Source organism: Achroia grisella, unplaced genomic scaffold (assembly GCF_030625045.1).
Source record: "Achroia grisella isolate CSIRO2021 unplaced genomic scaffold, CSIRO_AGI_Agris_v1 utg1062, whole genome shotgun sequence".
In the NCBI taxonomy this organism is placed as follows: domain Eukaryota; kingdom Metazoa; phylum Arthropoda; class Insecta; order Lepidoptera; family Pyralidae; genus Achroia; species Achroia grisella.
In genome coordinates this window covers 4031123-4049221 of record NW_026712566.1, presented here as the reverse complement: position 1 = coordinate 4049221, position 18099 = coordinate 4031123, and positions in this window count along the sequence as shown.

Below are 18099 nucleotides of genomic sequence, written 5' to 3'. Positions count from 1 at the left end.
TTTACTTATCAAGCTTGTTTATTTAAAGGTAGCGGGTTTTGGTTTTGGTATAACATTATTCTTGTTATATAATTATTGTGCGTGGGCGTTTATATGTCGAGATTTAAAAGATTCTTTAAGACCACTGACACGAAGTGACAGCAAAATTGTAAGTAACGTTTTTTTAGTACGTGTGTTTTTTGTCTTTTCTTATTTTATATTTTTTTTATCTATCGAAATATACATATACTGACTACTGTAATTCTGGAGTGTCAGAAGGGTACTCAACTGTCACATGTATTATGTAACTTAAGGGGGTCATCGTGAAGGATCATTTTTCTGTGTCACATTCAAGATTACTCTTACCCATCAATAGATTTTTTTTTATTAATTTAGAATAATCTTGTCTACAAGCGAATGCACCTCTGGCAAGCTAAAAAGTAGTAAAAAAAAAATAACAGCAGGCAAGTAACGTACTCTTGTTTAAAATCTAAGATGCAATGTGTTTTTGTCTGTAAAAAAAGAAGAGATTCTGAAAGTACTGTTTATTTACGAACATATACATTATACACAGCAAAAGTATCCAGATAGATATAAACACGTATGAGTCTTTATATCGATCTGGGTATTTTTGCTCATCATCATTTAGGTATCATACTCATAAATATGTTTACACCGAGTGAGAGTGAGATAAACTCGCGACCATCGGAAGTAAGACGGCGTGCTAAACCACTCGACCACCAAATCCGTCAAAATTATTATAACATTACATGATATTAGGTAAATCTCTCTAAACCCTTCAATTAAACAAATATCTCCAAATCTCTGCAAGAAATCCCAGAGCATTATTCAAAACCGGTCAGAAAAAGTTGTCCAGAAACCGTCGAAGTGGATAATCTGGCTTCAATCGAGACGAGAACAGACGCTCACAATGAAATTTATGCGCTAACTTTTCCACATTACTTTTTCTTATCTGCGCTGCCGTAATACGCCATAATCTGTGCTCTTTAGAGGTATTTCGGCGGGTCTTCTAACGCTTGGGCGGGAATTTTTAGCATTTGTTCGTGGAGGGCATTATACATCAATGTTGTGGTTGATATTTGAAGAAACTTTAAAGAATTCGTTAATTAATACAAGAATGTGGAACCAATTCTTTTATAAAAACATTGTCAGAGTAATTCTTTATCACTTTCAAATTAGTGAAGGGTTTTTTTCATTTAATCGCACCAACCTTTGCCGTTTTACTTTTTCATTGTGTTGCTTGTGGAGACTGGTTTGTTTGGGTTACGAACAATGATTACACTGTTTGCTTTTGAAAAAAATGTAATAGAATATTTATAGAGGATATATAATGCACGTATCAATGTTTTGGAAGATATTTTAGGAAAAACTTAAACCAACCAACTAACCAATGAGTTTATAAAGAACATTATGACCATTGTCAGTGAGATTCTTTATCACTTTCAGTAAAAAAATAATGACCATAGAGAGATGCTTGTATAGACGTTTAGTATGGCAAAGCGCAGTGACAGAAGTGATATAAAACAAAATGTATAAAAAGAACTCTCATATTTTATGGCAATTGCGTAAGGTTTTACAATAAAATACCAGAGTCTGTTATAAATCTGCCAGAAAAAAGATTTAAATGTCAAATAAAACACTTCCTTTGCAAAAAAGCTTACTATAAAATTGAAGAATTCGTTAACGATAATAATGTTTTTGTAGAAAAATTTTAAATACATAGCACTGACAATATTATCTGATTACACTAATAATGAGTGCGTAGCGATTTCTATGTTGATTGTCGCATGCCTCTTACTTGTTACACTGTAATTATTTATATAAAAAAAAAACATCTATTAAAAAGAGCAACACACAAGTTTCTTGCTCATTCTTCTTGTGATGAATCTGCATTCCGAATGAGTGGTAGAATCAAAATATGACTATTCAAAAGTGCTTGTAATGAGTTTATTTGAATAAAGATTATTTCTATTTCTATTTCTATTTTAAATATACGAATATAAAAACTGCCAGTGACTCTCATTGTAGGTCTAACACTTTATAATTAGTAAAGGGGTACACCCGTTCCATTTAATCGCACCGAACTTTCCCTTTTTTTCTTTCTTTGTCATACTCATGGCCGGGTGCTGCTTGTGGGGACTGCTCTGTTCTGGTTACGAACTATTGCTTTTGCAATAGCATATGCTGGCGGTCACTATATTCTCCCAAATTTGAATTTAAAAATGAATCTGTATTATTGTAAACATGTGCAATTTATTTGAAAAGAATACGACCTGAGTTTCTTGTTAGTTCTTCGTATCTCGATATCATTCTGAACTGACAGTAGATTTGACATATCATAAGAGTCTGTAATAGACCTACATGAATAAAGATATTTTGATTTTAATTTAAATTTACTTCTCTAAGGGCAAGATTATTGAAAGTCCTGGATAAAGCTTAAATATTTTCGTATGTTGTGAGCAAACAATTTCGTTATGTCGGTAGTCCAATGGGTCATGTCTAATCGTTTTTTAAATGATAGTGACAATCAAGCATACGTTCCATTTTATCGTAAATGGATATATTGTCTCGCCATATATGTTCCAGCGTATTTTTTTTTATTTGTATATTTTTTTCGGAATCAGGTAGAGTGCATATGGGAAATTTCTGGCTCGGGTATAGGCGCTTGCAAGTAAAGCGTGTGGTTTTTATTGGGTAAAATCCCATTCTTCTCCTCGCTATCCCTCCAGCTTAAAGACCGTCAGTCTTTTGAAGATTTTCCATACGTTAAAAAATCCTGCATGTGGGGATGAATTTCTAATGAGGAATTGTTCGACATGATGCCTACGGCTACCTTTTACCATCGCACCGCACGCCATCCACGGGTAATTCATCCCCAGACGCTAGAACCTAGTGGTCTCTGACAGTGCGGTTTCAGGGGAGCTTCCTCCCGCGTACACGATTGTGGAATGAGCTACCTGCCTTCGGTTCTTTAAGGGACGGCAACGCGCACGCGATACCTCTGATGTCTCAGGCGTCCATAGGCTACTGTAAACATTTACCATCAGATGGGTCGTATGCTTATTGGCCACTATATATATATAAATTCTCGTGTCACAGCTTTCGTTCCCATACTCCTCCGAAACGGCTTGACCGATTCTCATGAAATTTTGTGAGCGTATTGAGTAGGCCTGAGAATCGGCCAACATCTATTTTTCCCCTAAATGTTAGGGGTTTTTATTTCAGGCAAAACAACGTTGGCCGGGACAGCTAGTAGTAGTATAAAAAAATCCCAGTCGATGTCGATGTTTCCAATTACATAAAAAACTTTTGATGATTCATTGCAATATAATTTATCGAATACAATTTAAACATAGACTGAAAGTATCAGTATTGAAAGAAGAATGCTTGGTTCTGCGTTGTTTGAAATTACAGGCGATGAAAACATATAATGAAGTGACTCATGTAGGAATTGTATTTAGAATTTATTAGAATCTGTAGCCATAATTTCTAGACAGTCATATACATTCTTTAAGGCATGTGTGTGTGAAATAAATACATTAATAAAAATTGTGTTTACTAATAATTAATTATAATTATTGATAATAGTGTAAAGTGAAGTTCTACAGTTTTATCAATTAGAATTTCAATTTATACAACAAAGTTCGTACATTTTTTTAAGTAGTTGGATTCTGTTATTGCTGAGGATGGCACGATTACAGCCGACATTACTCATAGAACCACGTCTGGGTGGAGTAAATGGCGCGAACTCACGGGGGTGTTGTGCGACCCAAAAATGCCAATAAAAACAAAAGGCAAGGTTTATAAAACAGCAGTTAGACCAGTTCTACTATACGGTAGTGAAACGTGGGCTACTAAGCAAGTACATGAGCAAAAGCTACACACTACTGAAATGCGTATGCTTCGTTGGGCAGGTAGAGTTACGCATACAGATAAAGTCCGAAACGAGCATGTAAGGGGCAGCTTCGGAGTGGTACCTATTACTGAAAAGCTTAAAGAATGTAGACTTAGGTGGTATGGACATATTCTGCGTAAACCTGAAAACCACATTGTGAGAAAGTGCCTTTCCATGGCTATAACAAAAAGAAGACGAGGCTGGCCACCAACTACCTGGTTGACAAATGTCCATAGGGACATGAAGGAGTTGGGCCTGTCAAATGACGATGCTTACCAGCGAAATGTATGGCGCCCCAGGATTAGAAAAGCCGACCCCGAGTAACGGGAAGAGGCGAGGATAAAGAAGAAGAAGAAAGATTGGTGTTTGAGGCTAGAGGTTATCATGTGATGTCCGATATCAAACATGGTTTTTTTCATTTAATCGCACCAACCTTTGCCGTTTTACTTTTTCATTGTGTTGCTTGTGGAGACTGGTTTGTTTGGGTTACGAACAATGATTACACTGTTTGCTTTTGAAAAAAATGTAATAGTATATTTATAGAGGATATACAATGCATATATCAATGTTTTGGAAGATATTTTAGGAAAAACTTAAACCAACCAACTAACCAATGAGTTTATAAAGAACATTATGACCATTGTCAGTGAGATTCTTTATCACTTTCAGTAAAAAAGAGAGAGAGAGATGCTTGTATAGACGTTTATTATTGCAGAGGGCAGTGGCAGAAGTGTTAGAAAACAAAATGTATAAAAAGAACTCTCATATTTTATGGCAATTGCGTAAGGTTTTACAATAAAATACCAGAGTCTGTTATAAATCTGCCAGAAAAAAGATTTAAATGTCAAATAAAACACTTCCTTTGCAAAAAAGCTTACTATAAAATTGAAGAATTCGTTAACGATAATAATGTTTTTGTAGAAAAATTTTAAATACATAGCACTGACAATATTATCTGATTACACTAATAATGAGTGCGTAGCGATTTCTATGTTGATTGTCGCATGCCTCTTACTTGTTACACTGTAATTATTTATATAAAAAAAAAACATCTATTAAAAAGAGCAACACACAAGTTTCTTGCTCATTCTTCTTGTGATGAATCTGCATTCCGAATGAGTGGTAGAATCAAAATATGACTATTCAAAAGTGCTTGTAATGAGTTTATTTGAATAAAGATTATTTCTATTTCTATTTTAAATATGGATAAACGAATATAAAAACTGCCAGTGACTCTCATTGTAGGTCTACTTTCTAATTAGTAAAGGGGTACACCCGTTCCATTTAATCGCACCGAACTTTCCCTTTTTTTCTTTCTTTGTCATACTCATGGCCGGGTGCTGCTTGTGGGGACTGCTCTGTTCTGGTTACGAACTATTGCTTTTGCAATAGCATATGCTGGCGGTCACTATATTCTCCCAAATTTGAATTTAAAAATGAATCTGAATTATTGTAAACATGTACAATTTAATTGAAAAGAATACGAGCTGAGTTTCTTGTCAGTTCTTCTCATCTCAAAATCATTCTGAACTGACGGTAGATTTGACATATCATAAGAGTCTGTAATAGACCTACATGAATAAAGATATTTTGATTTTAATTTAAATTTACTTCTCTAAGGGCAAGATTATTGAAAGTCCTGGATAAAGCTTAAATATTTTCGTATGTTGTGAGCAAACAATTTCGTTATGTCGGTAGTCCAATGGGTCATGTCTAATCGTTTTTTAAATGACAGTGACAATCAAGCATACGTTCCATTTTATCGTAAATGGATATATTGTCTCGCCATATATGTTCCAGCGTATTTTTTTTTATTTGTATATTTTTTTCGGAATCAGGTAGAGTGCATATGGGAAATTTCTGGCTCGGGTATAGGCGCTTGCAAGTAAAGCGTGTGGTTTTTATTGGGTAAAATCCCATTCTTCTCCTCGCTATCCCTCCAGCTTAAAGACCGTCAGTCTTTTGAAGATTTTCCATACGTTAAAAAATCCTGCATGTGGGGATGAATTCCTAATGAGGAATTGTTCGACATGATGCCTACGGTTAATTTTTACCATCGCACCGCACGCCATCCACGGGTAATTCATCCCCAGACACTAGAACCTAGTGGTCTCGGACAGTGCGGTTTCAGAGGAGCTTCCTCCCACGTACACGTAGATTGTGGAATGAGCTACCTGCCTTCGGTTCTTTAAGGGACGACAACGCGTACGCGTTACCTCTGATGTTTCAGGCGTCCATAGGCTACTGTAAACATTTACCATCAGATGGGTCGTATGCTTATTGGCCACTATCTTATATATAAAATTCTCGTGTCACAGTTTTCGTTCCCATACTCCTTCGAAACGGCTTGACCGATTCTCATGAAATTTTGTGAGCGTATTGAGTAGGCCTGAGAATCGGCCAACATCTATTTTTCATCCCCCTAAATGTTAGGGGTAGTCCACCCCTATTTTTTTTTTTATTTCAGGCAAACGTTTACCGGGACAGCTAGTAGTAGTATAAAAAAATCCCAGTCGATGTCGATGTTTCCAATTACATAAAAAACTTTTGATGATTCATTGCAATATAATTTATCGAATACAATTTAAACATAGACTGAAATTATCAGTATTGAAAGAAGGATGCTTGGTTCTGCGTTGTTTGAAATTACAGGCGATGAAAACATATAATGAAGTGACTCATGTAGGAATTGTGTTTAGAATTTATTAGAATCTGTAGCCATAATTTCTAGACAGTCATATACATTCTTTAAGGCATGTGTGTGTGAAATAAATACATTAATAAAAATTGTGTTTACTAATAATTAATTATAATTATTGATAATAGTGTAAAGTGAAGTTCTACAGTTTTATCAATTAGAATTTCAATTTATACAACAAAGTTCGTACATTTTTTTAAGTAGTTGGATTGGAGAAATCCTACCAAGAGTAAGCAAGTTCAAATACCTGGGTTCTGTTATTGCTAAGGATGGCACGATTACAGCCGACATTACTCATAGAACCACGTCTGGGTGGAGTAAATGGCGCGAACTCACGGGGGTGTTGTGCGACCCAAAAATGCCAATAAAAACAAAAGGCAAGGTTTATAAAACAGCAGTTAGACCAGTTCTACTATACGGTAGTGAAACGTGGGCTACTAAGCAAGTACATGAGCAAAAGCTACACACTACTGAAATGCGTATGCTTCGTTGGGCAGGTAGAGTTACGCATACAGATAAAGTCCGAAACGAGCATGTAAGGGGCAGCTTCGGAGTGGTACCTATTACTGAAAAGCTTAAAGAATGTAGACTTAGGTGGTATGGACATATTCTGCGTAAACCTGAAAACCACATTGTGAGAAAGTGCCTTTCCATGGCTACAACAAAAAGAGGACGAGGCAGGCCACCAACTACCTGGTTGACAAATGTCCATAGGGACATGAAGGAGTTGGGCCTGTCAAATGACGATGCTTACCAGCGAAATGTATGGCGCCCCAGGATTAGAAAAGCCGACCCCGAGTAACGGGAAGAGGCGAGGATGAAGAAGAAGAAGAAAGATTGGTGTTTGAGGCTACCTGATGGTAAACCATCACGTTATCATGTGATGTCCGATATCAAACATGCCATTCGAAATAACTAAAATGTCATGCCATGCTCCTTTATCCTGTAATTTTGCTGCTATATCCTTACTGTTCAACTGCAACACTGCTTACGTAGCTAACCACTTTCCAGCTGAAATAGGTGATACTCAGTGTCACTACCCACGAGGATAACTGTTTACAGTCTATGTTAAATTCTTCACCATATATTAATTACTAGCTGTGCCCGCAGTTCCACAATTAAATTTATAACCTTTATAATTAATATTATTCTGATGTATAAGCTATATTATTGTAAAGTTTCATCAAAATCCGTTCAGTAGTATTTGCGTGAGAGAGTAACAAACATCATCCATACTCACAAACTTTTGCGTTTAATAAGAAGATACGTGAAATTTATAGGCTATTTATTATTGTGATGTATAAGCTATATTCCTGTAAAGTTTCATCAAAATCCGTTCAGTAGTTTTTGCGTAAAAGAGTAACAAACATCTACCCATACTCACAACCTTTCGCGTTTAATAAGAAGATATAGCACATGTGCCTTCAATATGAAAAATTATAAAGATTTAGTGATAAAAAACAATAATGATACAAGTATTTAAAAGCAAATATAATTCGTCGCTGATCAGTTAGATTGCGAGCGATCCGGTATTTACTGCATGGGGCTCTTTTTACATTACGATCCGATCGTACGATACGATCTTAGAATGCACGGCGATCGATCGATTACTGAATGAATGTACACTGGAAATAGAATATGATGAAATCTATTTTATATAATTATCACCATTGTACATATAATTTAGTGATACATATATAAATAAGAAAATTAAGTACTAATATTTTTTATTAACTCGTATAATGTACGACACAGTTGTTTTTTAAATGTAAAATTACAACAAAATTATTTAAAACAGCTTCTTGTGATGAGACAGCTTCCTTACTGAGTAGTCGATTAAAAATATAACTATGACTATTCAAAAGTGCTTAAATGTAAGTGTACTTGAATAATGACTTTTCTATTCTATTTATTTCTATTCTAATTACTCAATATTCCGAAAAAAGATTAAAAAAATATCTTTGTAAAATAATTAATATAAAATTGAAGAATTTATGAATAATAATAATGTTTTGGTAGCAAATATCTAACTTTAAATTCATGGCGATGACAATGTTATCTGATTGAACAGAGATTAAGTGCGTAGCGGTTTCTATGTTGATTGTCGCATGCCTAATCCTTGCTAATGTAAATTTAATTGAGACAATCTGTATTTAAAGGAGCAACACACAAGTTTCTTACTCCTTCTTTTTGTGATAAGTCTGCGTTCTGAATGAGCGGTAGAATAAAAAAAATGTGACTATTCAAAAGTGCTTATATTAAGTTTATTTAAATAAAGATTATTTCTATTTCTTTTATTTAAGTTGTATAATGACTTTTCTATTCTATTTACATTAAGTCGTATAATGTAAAACACCGTTGTTGTCGCACTTGTTGTAACACGCTGTGGGTGGCGTCTCGTCGCGGCGGCGTGTCCGCGCGCATGTTTATCGGCCGCCCTTAATGACAGCTATACTGTAATAAGCTCCCGAGGATCATAGCATAGGGATGTGGAAACATAATCGATTGTTGAAAAGAAATCGATTGATCGCCGTGAATAAAAAAAAAAAATTACCGATGTTCTTTTTATGAAAAAAATCGATTACCGTCATGAATGAAAAGAAATCGATTTAATATCGACGTTCTTTTTATCTTTGCTTATACAAAACTAAAAATAAACACACTTTTATACTTAAGCAGTTTTCAAGAAAATCAGGAATATCCTATATTTTACAATACTATATTATATCCATAGCTACTATATAATCCAAATCAAAATATCTCTATTCATGTACGTCTATTACGGACTCTTATGATATGTCAAATCTACATTCATTTTTAGAACAATATATTATTTTATATACAACATAAAATCATCAAATCATAATATCTTTATACATGTATATCTATATGATATGTCAAATCTACGATCAGTTCGGATTGTTATCAAGATGAGAAGGACCAAATATTTAGGAATAAAAACTATTACACTAAATTTGATTATTAAATCGACAAAGACAATCGATTCAACCAATAGCAATATTTTTTATGCCGAATATCCCAGCCCTACACCGCCACAAGGAGATGCCTTTATGATAATTAGTATCCGATATTTATTCGAGCGGTCCGCTTTATCTTGTTTATTAATATTGCCCCAGTCTGACTACTCACGGCTAATTAGCTATTTGAGTGCTTTTACGTTTCAAGTCTCGGTAATTTTTGGTATTTTTACCGTATGAGAAATGTATATTTTGTTTGTTATTATGTTGGTTTATTCCAATGCACTACATGATTATCAGGATAAGTTACGTTTATAGTGATACAGGAGTTTAAATAAGGAAAATTATTATCACAATCTTTGCAATGTAATAAAATGCATAAGACATTTTCCATTCGCAGTTTAAATGATATTAATCGGAACAGTATACTATCGGTTTTAATCAGTATCGTACAGTATAAATTTACGATACATTGTAATTGTTCTGTGTTGTTAATAAAGGAAAGTAAATCAGACGTGTCGTAGAAAAATTGACAAATTCTTTCTTTAATGCCTATATTCTAAATACCATAGGATAGAATAGAATAGAAAATCATTTATTCAAATAAACTTAATTTAAGCACTTTTGAATATCCCCTAAGGGGATGAATTAACGCGAGCGAAACCGCGAGCAAAAGCTAGTTATAAAATAAAGATCGGGAAGGCTGTATTAACAATAAAGGCAGTCTGACCTAGCAATTGGTCTTTGAGTCACGTCTTCCTTGCATCCCATATATTATAACCACAAAAACTTAGAATAGAACAGAAAATCATTTATTCAAATAAACTTAATTTAAGCACTTTTGAACAGTCAACATTTTTTTTTTAAATCTACCGCACATTCGGAAAGCTGTCTCATCACACACATATAACACTTAGATGGTACAAAAGTCCCTAAATTTAAAAAGAATTAAAAAAAAACTCATATCACATACATAACAGTATACCTCTCGCTCCCACTTCCAGCTGCATATATATAAGCACATATAGATGTTTTAGTTAATCCGTTTATTAGTTTGTAAGATTTGTTTGTTATTATTGCATAGTCTTTAGGTATATTTGTTACCCATGTATGAAAGTATAGTGAAACGATATAAATATTTATACTATGTTATATTATGTACGTATTTAAAAAAAACTGTATTTAAAGATTTTTGCGAGTTGTTAAGTACTTCATAACATAATCTCTGCTTAGCTTGGGATGATCTACGTGCTGTGTGAATTGTCCTGAGTTCTATTATTACTAATTCAATATTTATATACCAAATCAGTTACAAGGAACATAATTAATTTGGTAAGAAAATGTACCCAGTAATTGAACAAGGCAAGACACAAATCCAACGTTATTATTAATGATATTGAAGAGAAATAGAAAATATTAGGGAATAGAGGTCGTGGTGACATCAATTTGTCTAGTGCCGGTCACATTGAACATATTCCATCATTATAAATGACCGGGGCTATAGTTCATACAGTCATTCTTCAAGTAATTTCATAATTGTTTTATAGAAACTAGAAATAGAAATAATCTTTATTCAAATAAACTCAATACAAGCACTTTTGAATAGTCATATTTTTTTTGTCCTACCACTTATTTGGAACGCAATCTGCCTTCCAAATACGAAGTAGAATAAAAAAAGAAGAATGAGTAAGAAACTCGTGTTTGAATTTATGTTATTTTAATATAAATAATTACACAATAACAAGAAAGAGGCGAATTCGTACGAAAAAAAGTAATAGTACAATTTTTTATAGAGAATTGTATGATCTACAACTTTTGTCTAACCTATTTTAACGACAATATTTTCGGTTTCAGAGAAAAATGGAATAACCTGAATTTTTGACCTTTGATCTTGGATAATTTTTTTGCAGAAGTAGGATCGAAGAGGATTTTTGACATTTCATTTGTAATGGTTTATTTAATGTCTATACCAATTTTAAAATTGGTATAGACATTAAATAGCCGGCGTAAGGTATAAACACCTTCCCCGGATGTAAAAGAGAGCGAGTGCAGAAGGCACTCTAAAGCCGTGGAAGGATCTACAGAATAGCTGAAGGCCAACTCATGGGCTACTCATGGCAATATATGGTAACGTGTAGCCAAAATTCTTAAAGGCTAACTTAAATGTCTATTTTGACTGGACTACATAACTTATGCACCAGAATAAGACATAGGCTATAAATTTTATGCGGATGAAAACGCGGGCACAGCTATTGGAAGTTTCAGAAAACTTAACAGCTATTTTTACCTAACGCGTTAGACTGTTCACATATTAATTAAGACAAGACAATATCTGGGTTTAGCTAGTTTACAATTAAAATAAAATACTAAAATATTCACAACATGCGTTGTAAAATTCAAGCAGAGTATAACAAAAATCGATTTTAATATACCAACCAAAACTCGACAAAATCCATATAAATTAGAACACGCGATGTCTTTACGACTCAAAGCAATTCCTTGCGGCCGGCTTGCGGTTAGTGGACCAAGTGTAAACGACCTTCGAACGAAATTCATTTTCGTCTTGCAATGAAAAAAATGATTGATGCCGGAGACGCTCGAGTGAGTTTTTACTCAAAAATTGCGACATGTATGTATGGACCTTTGAATGCGGTGTAAGTTGTCCCAACAAAAAATCAATAAGCTTGTCCCGATGCGCTCACAAAAAGCGTAATAACGTTTTTTACAACGGAACACACGCGAGCAAATTGTAATTTAGCTTGACAGTGATTAGATGGGTAATCAAGCTGTTTACGTCACATTTTTTTAAAACAAAACGAAGTCGTGCTACTTTGGTAATAAGAACTATAATGATGTAGATATACGCAGTAAATGGAAAATATAATAATGTAGTTACTTTGTATTTACAAGAAGTTTTTGATGCAATAATTTGTGAGAATTTAGCCAATTACGTTACAATAACTTTTAATGAATTACGCATTTTAAAAAAAGATATTTCCGAATTGTGAGTGTAATATAACTATATAAATTCCTTATTTTTTTTATGTATTTGGAAGGATAAATAGTCTTATTTTCTACTTGGTGGTAAGTGGCATTATCAGCAGCAGTAAATACACAATATACATGTTACCATATATTGCCATGAGTAGCCCATAAGTTGGCCTTCAGCTATTCTGTAGATCCTTCCACGGCTTTAGAGTGCCTTCTGCACTCGCTCTCTTTTACATCCGGGGAAGGTGTTTATACCTTACGCCGGCTATTACCAATCGTTTGTAGATAATAATATGTGTGTAGCTCAGATAATTGTGTCTAGTTTGATATATAATTATCATTATACTCCTTCATGATTACATGTATACTATTTCCTTCTTTTCTCCCGTGCCCATGTTACCTACCACTTAGATATTTAAATCCGTTTCTCTAAGGTCACCTTGAAAAGATTAGCTTCAGTAATAATGCTGCCTTATCGCAATTATACTGTGTTATGTATCACATAATTTCTTTACTGTATTATATTACAAATATATATTTTATCTATCCATCTAATGGTATAAATAAAAACCAAAATATATTGGCTTAGAAACATCACCGCAAGATTGGAACAAGTACTATAAGAGAAAAAAAAACAACAAAGGGACATTTGAATTAAATTAAGCTGAGCTGAAGTGTAACAATAAATCAAGTGTAAAAAGATGATATTACTGGCGTGTACATTGTTAGCGGGTGACAGTCGGGGCACACAGTAATTCATGTACATTTCATTTCTCAATAATTTACATTGCATTGTTTGCTTTTGTTATACTTATAATACTAATATTGAACACGTTTATATTTGTATTTTATAGCATCTTTAATTTATTTATTTATTTTAAAAATTAATTCAATTAATTCAATTTGCCAGAAAAAAAAATTCAAATGTGTCATAATATATTTTCTTTGTAAAAAAGCTTATTATAAAATTGAAGAATTTATAAATGATAATAATGTTTTGTAGAAAATATCTAACTTAAAATTCATAGCGCTGACAATGTTATCTGATTGAACAGAGATTAAGTGCGTAGCGGTTTCTATGTTGATTGTCGCATGCCTAATCCTTGTTGTTAATTAAATATAATTAAATCAATATTTATTTAAAAGAGCAACACACAAATTTCTTGCTTATTCTAATTGTGTTGCATTCCGAATAAGCGGCAGAATAAAAAAACTTGACTATTCAAAAGTGCTTAGTTTATTTGAATAAAGATCATTTCTATTTCTATTTCTATTATACAACATCCAGTTTATTATTTGTAATTTTATTAATCTGAATATATTTATTAATTTTTTAGCATTTGTAGCTTTTTACTAATCAACTACATTTTTTTTATTTGGTTTGTTTGGTCTATTGTCAGGTACTTGGACTGCGAGCTACATAGATCTATTGTGCTCGCCCTTTTTCAGAGTTTGCTACCTAGACCTGTCAGGGACAAGACTGAAAAAGAAAAAGATTGAAGGATATTCTTAGGAGCGAAGGTCTTGATCCTCAAAATCAACTATGAAAATTAGATGGTTTTAATATTGGTTGTATTTCTTTGTTGTTCAAAAAAATATATTATATTTATCTATCTAAATTGCTAGTTGTGCTCGCGTTTACATCCGTTTGAAATTTAGCCTACGTGTTATTTGATGTATAAACTATATTATTGTCAAGTTTCAGTAGTTTTTGCATGAAACAGTAACAAACATCCTTCCATACATACTCACAAATTCCCACGTTCATAATATTAGTAAGATCCTTTAGAATATTTTCGGTTGTTTTGCCATGTTTAAAATCAATCACCAAATCACAAGAATTAGACACAAGTTACGTGAACAGGTACTTCCATTAGAGAGATGTACGCCATCGAACATTGCAATATTATCTGTACCAATATTTTCCTAAGCCAGCTACAACTCCAATTGGATCGTCATTCCGTAACTCATTACCATAAAGTATCAGAACTGTACCTGTCGAAATTCGAGCACGATCTCGCATACAATGCTCGCATATCAACACGAAACTTGCTACTATTTGCAATTCAATTCATGCAAAATTATCACCAAAGCGTCCCACAGTTTCCATAGCTTTGGCGAATGTAAATAGTCTGCAACTTTGGAAGGCTTAAAAGCTTTTAGCTTACATTTTGCATGGCGTGGATTAGGTCAGTTCAGTAATTAGCCTTCGCGTCTTGGTGACCACTTCAAGAGGATGCAGTGCATATTGAGAAATGTAATCTGGGTAAGCTGAATTAAGTCTTGTGTTTGATGTATTAGAGTTCAAATGGTCTTGTGGTGGGATGTGATTAGAAATAGTTCGTGTTCGAATTACCTATTTCACTAGATTTTACATTATATATATAATTTGAAGTCACTTTGATGTTCCATTAAGTAATAATTACACTTATTGAAATAAAAATATGTAGCATAAAAATATAGTTATCATTACATTGTATAAAACAAAGTCGCTGTCGCTATCTGTCCTTACGTATGCTTAAATCTTTAAAACTACGCAACGAATTTTGAAGCGGTTTTTTTAATAGATAGAGTGATTCCATATATAACACATATACACTCGTGCGAAGCCGGGGCGAGTAACTAGTTAATAATATGAAATGATCGTCTTATTTCTAATGTGTATATTGTTTGTTGATATTTAAAAAAAAATTGTAATAGTAATTAAAAATACTCTTATTTTTCGTGGAGATACACTATATTTAATTTTTCAAAAAAGAATTCTTTACATCGACCTCGGTGGTTTAGCGGTGTTGCACGACGTTTTACTTCCACTGGTCGCAGGTTCTCGGTGCAAACATTTGTATTCATGAGTATATGTAATTGTATGTATCGGTATGTATATATAATATATATGTAATTACAAAAAAAAGTATGTATGTATTAACATCAGATGTCTAGTACTCGTACGTACATAGTAACATAAGTTCTGCTTAATTTGGGACTAGATGGCGCTGTGTGAATTGTCTCGAGACATTATTATTATTTGACACAGTGTAATAAATTTTGCAGCATTTGATAATTATATTTTCTTTAATGTTTACTTTATGTTATTTCTTATGAACTTTATATTAATATTGAATAATGTTTGATAAGTACAAACAAAAGCAAAACCTAGATAAAATACCAGTAAAGTTAGATTAAACATCTAGTAACTTTGAAGGCAATATTTTTCATATTACTTCAACTTTTCATAAATAAGACTTTATGTATCTAGAGTATATACAGGCTGTATCTTGAGTGGTAATATACAGGGTGTGTCCTTGCTGACTAAAACATATATATGCTCTATTTCCATATTCTTCTTATGTAATAGGATGTAAAAGAAACATTGTTTTGATAGAAGATAGAAGAAAGATAGAAGATAGAAGAACATACTAGATAGTCTAGGGGTGATATAGTGGTTCAGCACTCCATCTTAATTCAATAATTAATTACCACATTAACCAAAATCTTTCCACACATATCCTTACAATATCGAACGTCAAATTTGTTATATTATATTTTTTTCCCTATCATCAAAATCTATAAAAGATCCGTTATCATTATAGATAGAATAAAATGAGCTAGATCTACTAACGATAGCGAGTTTACAGCGACTTTATAAAAGGAAATCAAAGAGCAAAGAACACTCCCAGGCCTATAAGAAAATTCGATTAAAGCACCAAGGACGTCTCGGAGTCCAAGTTGCTTTCGGTGTTTTCACATTTTTATCCGAAGTTAATTTTGGTTTTCCAAGCACGTCCCACGGCTGGGATGATAACAAAGTCCAATATAGACTCCATTCCGTTAGCGTTACATCTATTTATATTCAACTAGTTTTTACCCACGGCTTTGCTCGCAGTGAATCGTAATGTCTGTGAGTGTCCGTGGTATGGACATGTAATACGTAGGAATGAAGACAATATTTTAAGGAAGGTGTTACATATGAATGTAGATGGTTATAAGGGCAGAGGAAGGCCGAAAAAGAGATGGATGGACTGTGTGAAAGATGATATGGTAAGAAAGGAAGTAAATAACGAGATGACTGCGAACAGAGATGAATGGAAGAGAAAACATATTACGCCGATCAAATAAATGGGATAAGGAAGAAGAAGAAAGAAAGAAAGAAAGAAAGAAAAATATTTTATTCAGTGCAATGTAAAAAATACAATATAAACAACAAACGAAAAAAAAAGATGATGATGTTCAAATTTGCCTAAAAGTACGTTTATTTGAATTTTCTATTAAATGTATCTAAATATTGGTTTCCATTTATGTAATTTCTAAAAGGATTTTCTTTTGAGGTGACACTTTTGAATAGTCACATTCTTTTATTCTACCGCTTATTCGGAGTGTAGACTCATCACAAGAAGAATGAGTAAGAAACTTGTGTGTTACTATTTTAAATAATAAATATTGTTTTAATTAGATTTACATTAACAATGGTTAGGCATGCGACAATCAACATAGAAACCGCTACGCACTTAATCTCTGTTTAATCAGATAATATTGTCAGCGCTGTGAATTTTACGTTTGATATTTTCAAAAATATTTACATATAATATTTATATTTATTTATGTATATATATTATTTTTTATAGAAATTTATATATTTTGCCTTATATATATTTTTGACATTTATATTAGTGCACCGCCAACAATCTTTCTCTGCACCACTCATGGTTGCCTGGTAGATAACGCCGCAAGGTATTAAGTCCGCTATATGTACACATTGTTTTTGTGCATTAAAGTTAAGTAAATAAATAAAAAAAAAAATCTACAATTTATAATAAGCTTTTATTCTTACAAAGAAAATATTTTATAAGACATTTGAATTTTTTTCTAGCAAATTGATTGCAGACTTTGGCAGTTTGTTTACAGTGTTTTAATATCTCAAACCAATATTTGGAAGTAAAAATACCAAAATAAATTTAGATAGAAAAATTATTATAACGCGTTTCAAATGCAGAATTAGGATGATATCCTCCAAAATTCCAACAACAGCACACTTCGAATTTCATTTTATCGTTGAATGGCGTCGTGTATCATAGAAGTTTACGACTCGTACGCTATTTATTTCCTGAAGGTGGCACGGCCGTGTGTTCCGTATTGGTTTTAAAAAAACCGGCAAAGTGCGAGTTGAACTTGCTTTCGTAGGGTTCCGAATAAATAAATATACATACCTCCAAAAAAGAAAAAACATACGCCGGTAGAACTATTTTAAAAGTTAGGTAAAAACTACATTTTTGGAAATATACTTATACTTCTTTTTTAAAAACAGGGAATGGGAATAAGAGACAAGTAGCTTGCTTTATCAATTTACTTCAGTTCAGTACAGAATTAGTAAACAAATTACATTAAAAAAGTAATAAAATTAAAAAAGAACGATAGGAAGCTGCCAGCAACAGTTCAAATGCATACTTGAATATAGAACTAGAAAAAAAAGACCAAAGTATCAAAGTTAGATTTAAAACTTTTACTTCAGTGGAATATATGTAGAACTATTAAAATAAATA